Source organism: Euprymna scolopes, chromosome 7 (genome assembly GCF_053919585.1).
Source record: "Euprymna scolopes isolate OS-2025 chromosome 7, ASM5391958v1, whole genome shotgun sequence".
Lineage (NCBI taxonomy): Eukaryota > Metazoa > Mollusca > Cephalopoda > Sepiida > Sepiolidae > Euprymna > Euprymna scolopes.
This window is the reverse complement of record NC_136488.1, coordinates 97419163-97429306: the sequence shown is the minus strand read 5'-3', so window position 1 is coordinate 97429306 and position 10144 is coordinate 97419163. Positions and strand designations below refer to the sequence as shown.

The following is a 10144-nucleotide window of genomic DNA, read 5'->3' as shown; positions in this document are numbered from 1 at the left end:
CTACACTTAATTTTATAGAAAATGATGTATATATAATAGAAAAAAAAAATTACTGGTTTTGTTGGATTCAAGTGGATCCCCCCCCCCTCCAGTTTAAGAGATAGCAGGTCACGTGGTAATATACAAAATGGCTAGCGTAAATATAAAGATCGGTTTTTTTATCGACGAATATTTTGAAAGCTGAATTTTTTTTTATTCCTGTACATTTTTTCCTGATATTTTTCGTTAAAACTCTTGTATAAATACTATTTTTAACCAGTTAAATACGTTGGAGACATTGTCATGGAGTTTAATAATCTCTAGAACAAAGCAGAAGAGAAATTACAAAAGTATCGGTAAAACAAAGTGTTTGTTTACATTTGTTCGCCATTACTGGATGTTGACGTCACGTCACGTGACATGACTAAGCGTTTTTGGATTATGTAATATTAACATTAAAATGACAGGTTTTTTTTGGGGCCCCCCTAGGAGAGAAATGATCAGTTCACCCCCTTTTAATGGTCCGTTTGGTGTGGAATTTCGATATTTGTCATGCGGGTGATCAAGGTTCAATATGATACATAATTTGTCAACTTTGGTTGTGTCTGTCAAAAGTTTGAGCTGACGTCACGTCACGTGACACGTATTGAATAACGTTAAAATGACAGGTTTTTTGGGGGGCCCCCCTAGGAGAAAAACGATCAGTTGACCCCTTTCTACTGGTCCGTTTGACGTGAAATTTCGATATTTGTCATCCGGGTGATCAAGGTGCAATATGATACCAAAGTTGTCAACTCTGGTTCCGTCTTTCAAAAGTTTTAGCGTTACAAACAAACATACATACATACATACATACACACCGATTTTTGCCTTTTATATATATAGACTAGCAGGGCTACCCGGCGTTGCTCGGGACCGTATAAACAATGAAAAAACAAAAGCAGATATTGAACATATGTTTGATTCTTAGGGGAGAGGAATCTTTCATCTCTATGTATTATTTGTTTTATCTACCCTAGGACTGATATTGTTCATGTTTTATCCCTAGCATAGGTAATTTACAGCATGTATATGAAATTGTTTTACCTTAGGGAGAAGAGAACAGGTAATATACAACATAATGTGTCTATATTACATCCCTGGCAACGCCTAGAAACCAGCTAGAACATGTATTTCAGTCAATCTTTATTATATCCTGGGCTATGCCGGGAAACCAGCTAATCTCTTTTTAGTGACTTGACCACCAAAATACCTCCCTAAGTGTGTCCTTTCTTTTGAACTTATTAGATATAGGTATCTAGAAATGTGTGTGAAATTTTGTTGAATGCATTGTTCACTATGATTTTCTTATTGTTCTACACAATATCAACTGTAGCGAAATAACACAGTAAACTTAGTGTAGTGTTAGAATAAAGAGCAAAGGAAAAAATTAGAATCATATTTTGTAATTGCAAATCTAAATTTGCTAGCATGTACCAGTATTTGCCAGGTTGTGGAAATTTGGAACTTATAACATATGTAGTGGCCTTTTCCTAGATACCTATTGCTAAAAATTATACTTTCATTTTGTTAGAAAAATCTCTCTTCAGATGCCCTGCATCATTCAAAATAAAAACAAATATTTTTATAATTGTTTCAGTATATTGCTACACAATGTGAAAGTTTTTAACGTTTGTAAAAAAAATCATGAATGTGCTTATATTGCAAAAAAGAAAATATCAGTGCACAGTATTGAAAGTGTTTGAGATTCAAAAGTCTGTAACATTTCTACTAACTTCATAAGATGTCATGTGAGAAACTGAATTGAATATCAAGACATTATCTGAAGCGTTTTTATTTTGGTGTAACATATGTGTTTACAGTGAACCTTAACTTTTAATAAACAGATTGGTATGCAATGACATAGGCTAAGAATCTTTAAAATATATATAAATTGGAAAAATGTGTGAACAAATGAAAAAAAAATGATCCGCTCCACTTGATGACATCAAGCACAGTAATATTTTAGTGAAGAAAATATGAAATTGATGTTCAGTGATTAGTTTGGATGAATGAGAAAATGTAATTGTTTGATGCATAAAAATAACTCAGTTGCTGTATTTGATATTAAGCAGCAAAATATAGTGATTTGAATATTTGGGAAAACATCAAACCAGATTATGTAAAAAGAAAAAAAAAAGATGAAATTAGAAAATATATATTTTATGTTTATGAGTTCTGCCAATCAAAATTTTGTGGCAGAAATTGGGTGATTACCATGCAATTTTATTTTGGTAAAATTCTTAAATTATTAGAATGTTTATTATAATTTCTAATTAGTGACTTGTTATAATCAAAATCCGCCCTAAAGAGTGTCCTTTCTTTTATTAGGTATCAGAGTAGGTATCAAGATTTCTACTTCTATACAAATGTGATATTTCAGATCTGTACATAAAAAAATTTGTTGAATATATAGGTTGAGAATTGTTCTGTGTCGCTCTCTCTCACACACACACGCATTCTCACTTTTATAGATATAATAGATAGATTACTCTAGATATATTTCCATATGTCTGAATACCCTATATACAAATTTTCAAATCTGTAGATAAAAAAATTTGTTGAGTATATAGGTTGAAAATTGTTCTCTCTCTCTCTCACACACACATTCTCAATTTTAGAGATATAATAGATAGATTATGCTAGATATATTTCCATATGTCTGAATACCCTATATACAAATTTTCTAATCTGTAGATCAAATATTTGTTGAATATATAGGTTGAAAATTGTTCTTACTCTCTCTCTCTCTGGCTACCTCACACACACATTCTAACTTTTATAGATATAATAGATAGATTATGCTAGATATATTTCCATATGTGTGAATACCCTATATACAAATTTTCTAATTTGTAGATAAAAAATTTGTAGAGTGCATAGGTTGAGAATTGTTCTCTCTATCTCTCACACACACACATTCTAACTTTTAAAGATATAATAGATTATGCTAGATATATTTCGATATTTCTGAATACCCTATATATAAAAATTTGTTGAATGTATAGGTTGAGAACTGTTCTCTCTCTCTCTCTCTCTCTCTCTCGCTCACACACACACACATTCTCACTTTTATAGATATAATAGAAAGATTATCCTAGATATATTTCTATTTGTGTGAATACTCTATATACAAATTTTAAAATCTGTAGATAAAGAATTTGTTGAGTATATGGGTTGAGAATTGTTCTCTCTCTCTCTCTCTCTCACACACACACACACACATTCTCACTTTTATAGATATAATAGATTATGCTAGATATATTTCCATATGTCTGAATACCCTATATACAAATTTTCAAATCTGTAGATAAAAAATTTGTTGAGTATATAGGTTGAGAATTGTTCTCTCTCTCTCTATCACACACATTCTCACTTTTATAGATATAATAGACAGATTATGCCAGATATATTAAAATATGTCTGAATGCCCAATATACAAATTTTGAAATCTGTAGATAAAAAATTTGTTGTATACATAGGTTGACAATTGTCCTCTCTCTCACACACACACACATTCTCACTTTTATACATATAATAGATAGATTATGCTAGATATATTTCTATATGTCTGAACACCCTATATACAAATGTTCAAATCTGTGGATAAAAAATTTGTTGAATGTATAGGTTGAGAATTTTTATCTCTCTCTTTTTCTCTCTCTCTCTCTCGCTATCTCACACACACGCATTCTCACTTTTATAGATAAAATAGATAGATTATGCTAGATATATTTCCATATGTCTGAATACCCTATATACAAAGTTTCAAATCTGTAGATAAAAAAATTGTTGAATATATAGGTTTAGAATTGTTCTCTCTCTCTCTCACACACACATTCTAACTTTTGTAGTTATAATAGATAGATTATGCTAGATATATTTCCATATGTCTGAATACCCTATATACAAATTTTCTAAACTGTAGGTAAAAAATTTGTTGAGTATGTAGGTTAAGAATTGTTCTCTCTCTCTCTCACACACACACACACACAAGTTCTCACTTTTATAGATATAATAGATAGATTATGCTAGATATATTTCTATATGTCTGCCTACCCTATATACAAATTTCCAAATCTGTGCCCAAAAATGTGTGGAATATATAGGTTGAGAATTGTTCTCTCTCTCTCTCTCTCACACATATTCTCACTTTTATAGGTTATATAGGTTGAGAATTTTTTGCTCTTTCCATCACTCACATTCACACTTTTATAGATATAATACATAGATTATGCCAGATATATTTACATATGTCTGAATACCCAATATACACATTTTCAAATCTGTAGATAAAAAATTAGTTGAATATATAGGTTGAGAATTGTTCTCTCTCTCTCTCTTTCTCTCTCTCTCACACACACATTCTCACTTTTATAGATATAATAGATAGAGTATGATAGATTATGCTAGATATATTTCCATACGTCTGAATACCCTATATCCAAATTTTCTAATATGTAGATAAAAAATTTGTTGAATATATAGGGTGAGAATTTTCCTTCCTCTCTTTCTCTCTCTCTCTTTCTCACACACACACAAGCTGAAAATTGTTCTCTCTCTCTCTCTGACTCTCTCTCTCTCTCACACACACACACATGGTCATTTTATAGATATAATAGATAGGTTATGCTAGATATATTTCTATATGTCTGAATACCCTATATACAAATTTTTAAATCTGTAGATAAAAAATTTGTTGAGTATATAGGTTGAGAATTGTTCTTTCTCTCTCTCTCACACACACATTCTCACTTTTATAGATATAATAGATTATGCTAGATATATTTCCAAATGTCTGAATACCCTATATACAAATTTTCAAATCTGTAAAGATAGAATTTGTTGAATATATAGGTTGAGAATTGTTCTCTCTCTCTCTCTTTCACACACATTCTCACTTTTATAGATATAATAGATAGATTATGCTAGATATATTTCCTTATGTCTGAATACCCTATATACAAATTATCAAATCTGTAGATACAAAATTTGTTGAGTATATAGGTTGAGAATTGTTCTCTCTCTCTCTCTCTCTCTCTCACTCACTCACTCACTCACTCACTCACACACACACACACATTCTACCTTTTATAGATATAATAGATTATGCTAGATATATTTCCATATGTCTGAATACCCTGTATACAAATTTTCAGATCTGTACATAAAAATTAGTTGAATATATAGGTTGAGAATTGTTCTCTCTCTCTCTCTCTTCTCTCTCTCTTTCACACACATTCTCACTTTTCTAGATATAATAGATAGATTATGCTAGATATATTTCCATATGTCTGAATACCCTATATACAAATTTTCTAATCGGTAGATAAAAATTTGTTGAATATATAGGGTGAGAATTGTACTTACTCTCTCTCTCTCTCTCTCTCTCTCTCTCTCACGCACACATTCTCACTTTTATGGATATAATAGATAGATTATGCTGGATATATTTCCATATGTCTGAATACCCTATATACAAATGGTCAAATCTGTAGATAACAAATTTATTGAATAGATAGGTTGAGAATTGTTCTCTCTCTCTCTCTCGCAACCTTACACACACAACCACACGCAAACATTCTGACTTTTATAGATATAATAGATCGATTATGCTAGATATATTTCCATATGTCTGAATACCCAATATACAAATTTTCAAATCTGTAGGTAAAAAATTTGTTGAATATATAGGTTGAGAATTGTTCTCTCTCTCTCACACACTCACATTCTCACTTTTATAGATATAATGTATAGATTATGCTAGATATATTTCTATATGTCTGAATACCCTATATACAAAGTTTAAAATCCGTAGATAAAAATACGTTGAGTATATAGGTTGAGAATTGTTCTCTCTCTCTCTTACGCACACACACACACACACACACACACACACACACACACACACACACACACATTTTCACTTTTATAGATATAATAGATAGATTATGCTAGATATATTTCCATATGTCTGAATACCCTATATACAAATTTTCAAATCTGTAGATAAAAAATGTATTGAATATATAGGTTGAGAATTGTTGTCTCTCTCTCTCTCTCTCTCTCTCTCTCTGGCTACCTCACACACACACACATTTTCACTTTTATAGATATAATAGATAGATTATGCTAGATATATTTCCATATGTCTGAATACCCTATATACAAACTTTCAAATCTGTAGATAAAAAATTTGTTGAGTATATAGGTTGAGAATTGTTCTCTCTCTCTCACACGAAACTGTGCGCTCGGCTTCTTCCCCCCCTTCCCACCCCAAATGCTTGGGAAACTGTGCACTGTTTTTGTTGGTTTTCAAGCTGCCTCTTCCCCCCCCCCACACACACACACAGTTTAACAGTAGTAGGAGGTCAAGAGAAAGAGGGTGAGAGAGAGAGAAGAGTAAGTTGGTGAGAGAGAGAGAAAAGAGAAAGAGGGTGTTGGTTTTATATTTTTATTATCGTCTAATATTTTGAAAGCTGAATTTCTAATAAAATGTGCATCTATAGGAGATAATGCCTGGGAATGTGTTCCCCCCCCCCCACAGTTTAACAGTGGTGTGACGTCAAGAGAAAGAGGGTGAGAGAGAGGGAAGAGTAAGTGGGTGAGAGAGAGAAAGAGAGAGAAAAAAAAAGAAAGACGGTGTTGTTTTTGTGAAAAAAGTTGTTATTTACAATTGTTCGCATTCTTGGCCTTTTGGTCAAGATCAAAGTGTAGTATCTGTTCTTCAGATGCTGCACTTCTATTTCTTGTTCTCTTTCGGTGGAGGAGAAATCCTCCACGACTGAGACAATTTTTATTTTTGTACCTTTTCTCCACGTTAAAAAACGACCCTGGTGTCTAACTCTGTCCCGTGGGGAGGCATAGTAAATAGGTACAATTGTTCGCCATTAGTGGATGTTGACGTCACGTCACGTGACATGACTAAGCGTTTTTTTTTTTTAGTATGAATAACATTTTTTGTTTTAATTATAAAGTCTACACTTAATTTTATAGAAAATGATGTATATATAATAGAAAAAAAAAATTACTGGTTTTGTTGGATTCAAGTGGATCCCCCCCCTCCAGTTTAAGAGATAGCAGGTCACGTGGTAATATACAAAATGGCTAGCGTAAATATAAAGATCGGTTTTTTTATCGACGAATATTTTGAAAGCTGAATTTTTTTTTATTCCTGTACATTTTTTCCTGATATTTTTCGTTAAAACTCTTGTATAAATACTATTTTTAACCAGTTAAATACGTTGGAGACATTGTCATGGAGTTTAATAATCTCTAGAACAAAGCAGAAGAGAAATTACAAAAGTATCGGTAAAACAAAGTGTTTGTTTACATTTGTTCGCCATTACTGGATGTTGACGTCACGTCACGTGACATGACTAAGCGTTTTTGGATTATGTAATATTAACATTAAAATGACAGGTTTTTTGGGGGCCCCCCCCTAGGAGAGAAATGATCAGTTCACCCCCTTTTAATGGTCCGTTTGGTGTGGAATTTCGATATTTGTCATGCGGGTGATCAAGGTTCAATATGATACATAATTTGTCAACTTTGGTTGTGTCTGTCAAAAGTTTGAGCTGACGTCACGTCACGTGACACGTATTGAATAACGTTAAAATGACAGGTTTTTTTGGGGGCCCCCCTAGGAGAAAAACGATCAGTTGACCCCTTTCTACTGGTCCGTTTGACGTGAAATTTCGATATTTGTCATCCGGGTGATCAAGGTGCAATATGATACCAAATTTGTCAACTCTGGTTCCGTCTTTCAAAAGTTTTAGCGTTACAAACAAACATACATACATACATACATACATACATACATACATACATACACACCGATTTTTGCCTTTTATATATATAGACTAGCAGGGCTACCCGGCGTTGCTCGGGACCGTATAAACAATGAAAAAACAAAAGCAGATATTGAACATATGTTTGATTCTTAGGGGAGAGGAATCTTTCATCTCTATGTATTATTTGTTTTATCTACCCTAGGACTGATATTGTTCATGTTTTATCCCTAGCATAGGTAATTTACAGCATGTATATGAAATTGTTTTACCTTAGGGAGAAGAGAACAGGTAATATACAACATAATGTGTCTATATTACATCCCTGGCAACGCCTAGAAACCAGCTAGAACATGTATTTCAGTCAATCTTTATTATATCCTGGGCTATGCCAGGAAACCAGCTAATCTCTTTTTAGTGACTTGACCACCAAAATACCTCCCTAAGTGTGTCCTTTCTTTTGAACTTATTAGATATAGGTATCTAGAAATGTGTGTGAAATTTTGTTGAATGCATTGTTCACTATGATTTTCTTATTGTTCTACACAATATCAACTGTAGCGAAATAACACAGTAAACATAGTGTAGTGTTAGAATAAAGAGCAAAGGAAAAAATTAGAATCATATTTTGTAATTGCAAATCTAAATTTGCTAGCATGTACCAGTATTTGCCAGGTTGTGGAAATTTGGAACTTATAACATATGTAGTGGCCTTTTCCTAGATACCTATTGCTAAAAATTATACTTTCATTTTGTTAGAAAAATCTCTCTTCAGATGCCCTGCATCATTCAAAATAAAAACAAATATTTTTATAATTGTTTCAGTATATTGCTACACAATGTGAAAGTTTTTAACGTTTGTAAAAAAAATCATGAATGTGCTTATATTGCAAAAAAGAAAATATCAGTGCACAGTATTGAAAGTGTTTGAGATTCAAAAGTCTGTAACATTTCTACTAACTTCATAAGATGTCATGTGAGAAACTGAATTGAATATCAAGACATTATCTGAAGCGTTTTTATTTTGGTGTAACATATGTGTTTACAGTGAACCTTAACTTTTAATAAACAGATTGGTATGCAATGACATAGGCTAAGAATCTTTAAAATATATATAAATTGGAAAAATGTGTGAACAAATGAAAAAAAAATGATCCGCTCCACTTGATGACATCAAGCACAGTAATATTTTAGTGAAGAAAATATGAAATTGATGTTCAGTGATTAGTTTGGATGAATGAGAAAATGTAATTGTTTGATGCATAAAAATAACTCAGTTGCTGTATTTGATATTAAGCAGCAAAATATAGTGATTTGAATATTTGGGAAAACATCAAACCAGATTATGTAAAAAGAAAAAAAAAAAGATGAAATTAGAAAATATATATTTTATGTTTATGAGTTCTGCCAATCAAAATTTTGTGGCAGAAATTGGGTGATTACCATGCAATTTTATTTTGGTAAAATTCTTAAATTATTAGAATGTTTATTATAATTTCTAATTAGTGACTTGTTATAATCAAAATCCGCCCTAAAGAGTGTCCTTTCTTTTATTAGGTATCAGAGTAGGTATCAAGATTTCTACTTCTATACAAATGTGATATTTCAGATCTGTACATAAAAAATTTGTTGAATATATAGGTTGAGTATTGTTCTGTGTCGCTCTCTCTCACACACACACGCATTCTCACTTTTATAGATATAATAGATAGATTACTCTAGATATATTTCCATATGTCTGAATACCCTATATACAAATTTTCAAATCTGTAGATAAAAAAATTTGTTGAGTATATAGGTTGAAAATTGTTCTCTCTCTCTCTCTCACACACACATTCTCAATTTTAGAGATATAATAGATAGATTATGCTAGATATATTTCCATATGTCTGAATACCCTATATACAAATTTTCTAATCTGTAGATCAAATATTTGTTGAATATATAGGTTGAAAATTGTTCTTACTCTCTCTCTCTCTCTCTCTGGCTACCTCACACACACATTCTAACTTTTATAGATATAATAGATAGATTATGCTAGATATATTTCCATATGTGTGAATACCCTATATACAAATTTTCTAATTTGTAGATAAAAAATTTGTAGAGTGCATAGGTTGAGAATTGTTCTCTCTATCTCTCACACACACACATTCTAACTTTTAAAGATATAATAGATTATGCTAGATATATTTCGATATTTCTGAATACCCTATATATAAAAATTTGTTGAATGTATAGGTTGAGAACTGTTCTCTCTCTCTCTCTCTCTCTCTCTCTCTCTCTCTCTCTCGCTCACACACACACACATTCTCACTTTTATAGATATAATAGAA

The 10144-nt window shown here is 31.7% G+C and overlaps 1 pseudogene; it reads left to right on the top strand.

Annotated features, from left to right (window-relative positions):
• The first annotated feature begins 6697 nt into the window (after positions 1–6697).
• On the top strand, positions 6698–6831 carry LOC145280575 (U2 spliceosomal RNA; annotated as a pseudogene).
• The last annotated feature ends 3313 nt before the right edge of the window (positions 6832–10144 follow it).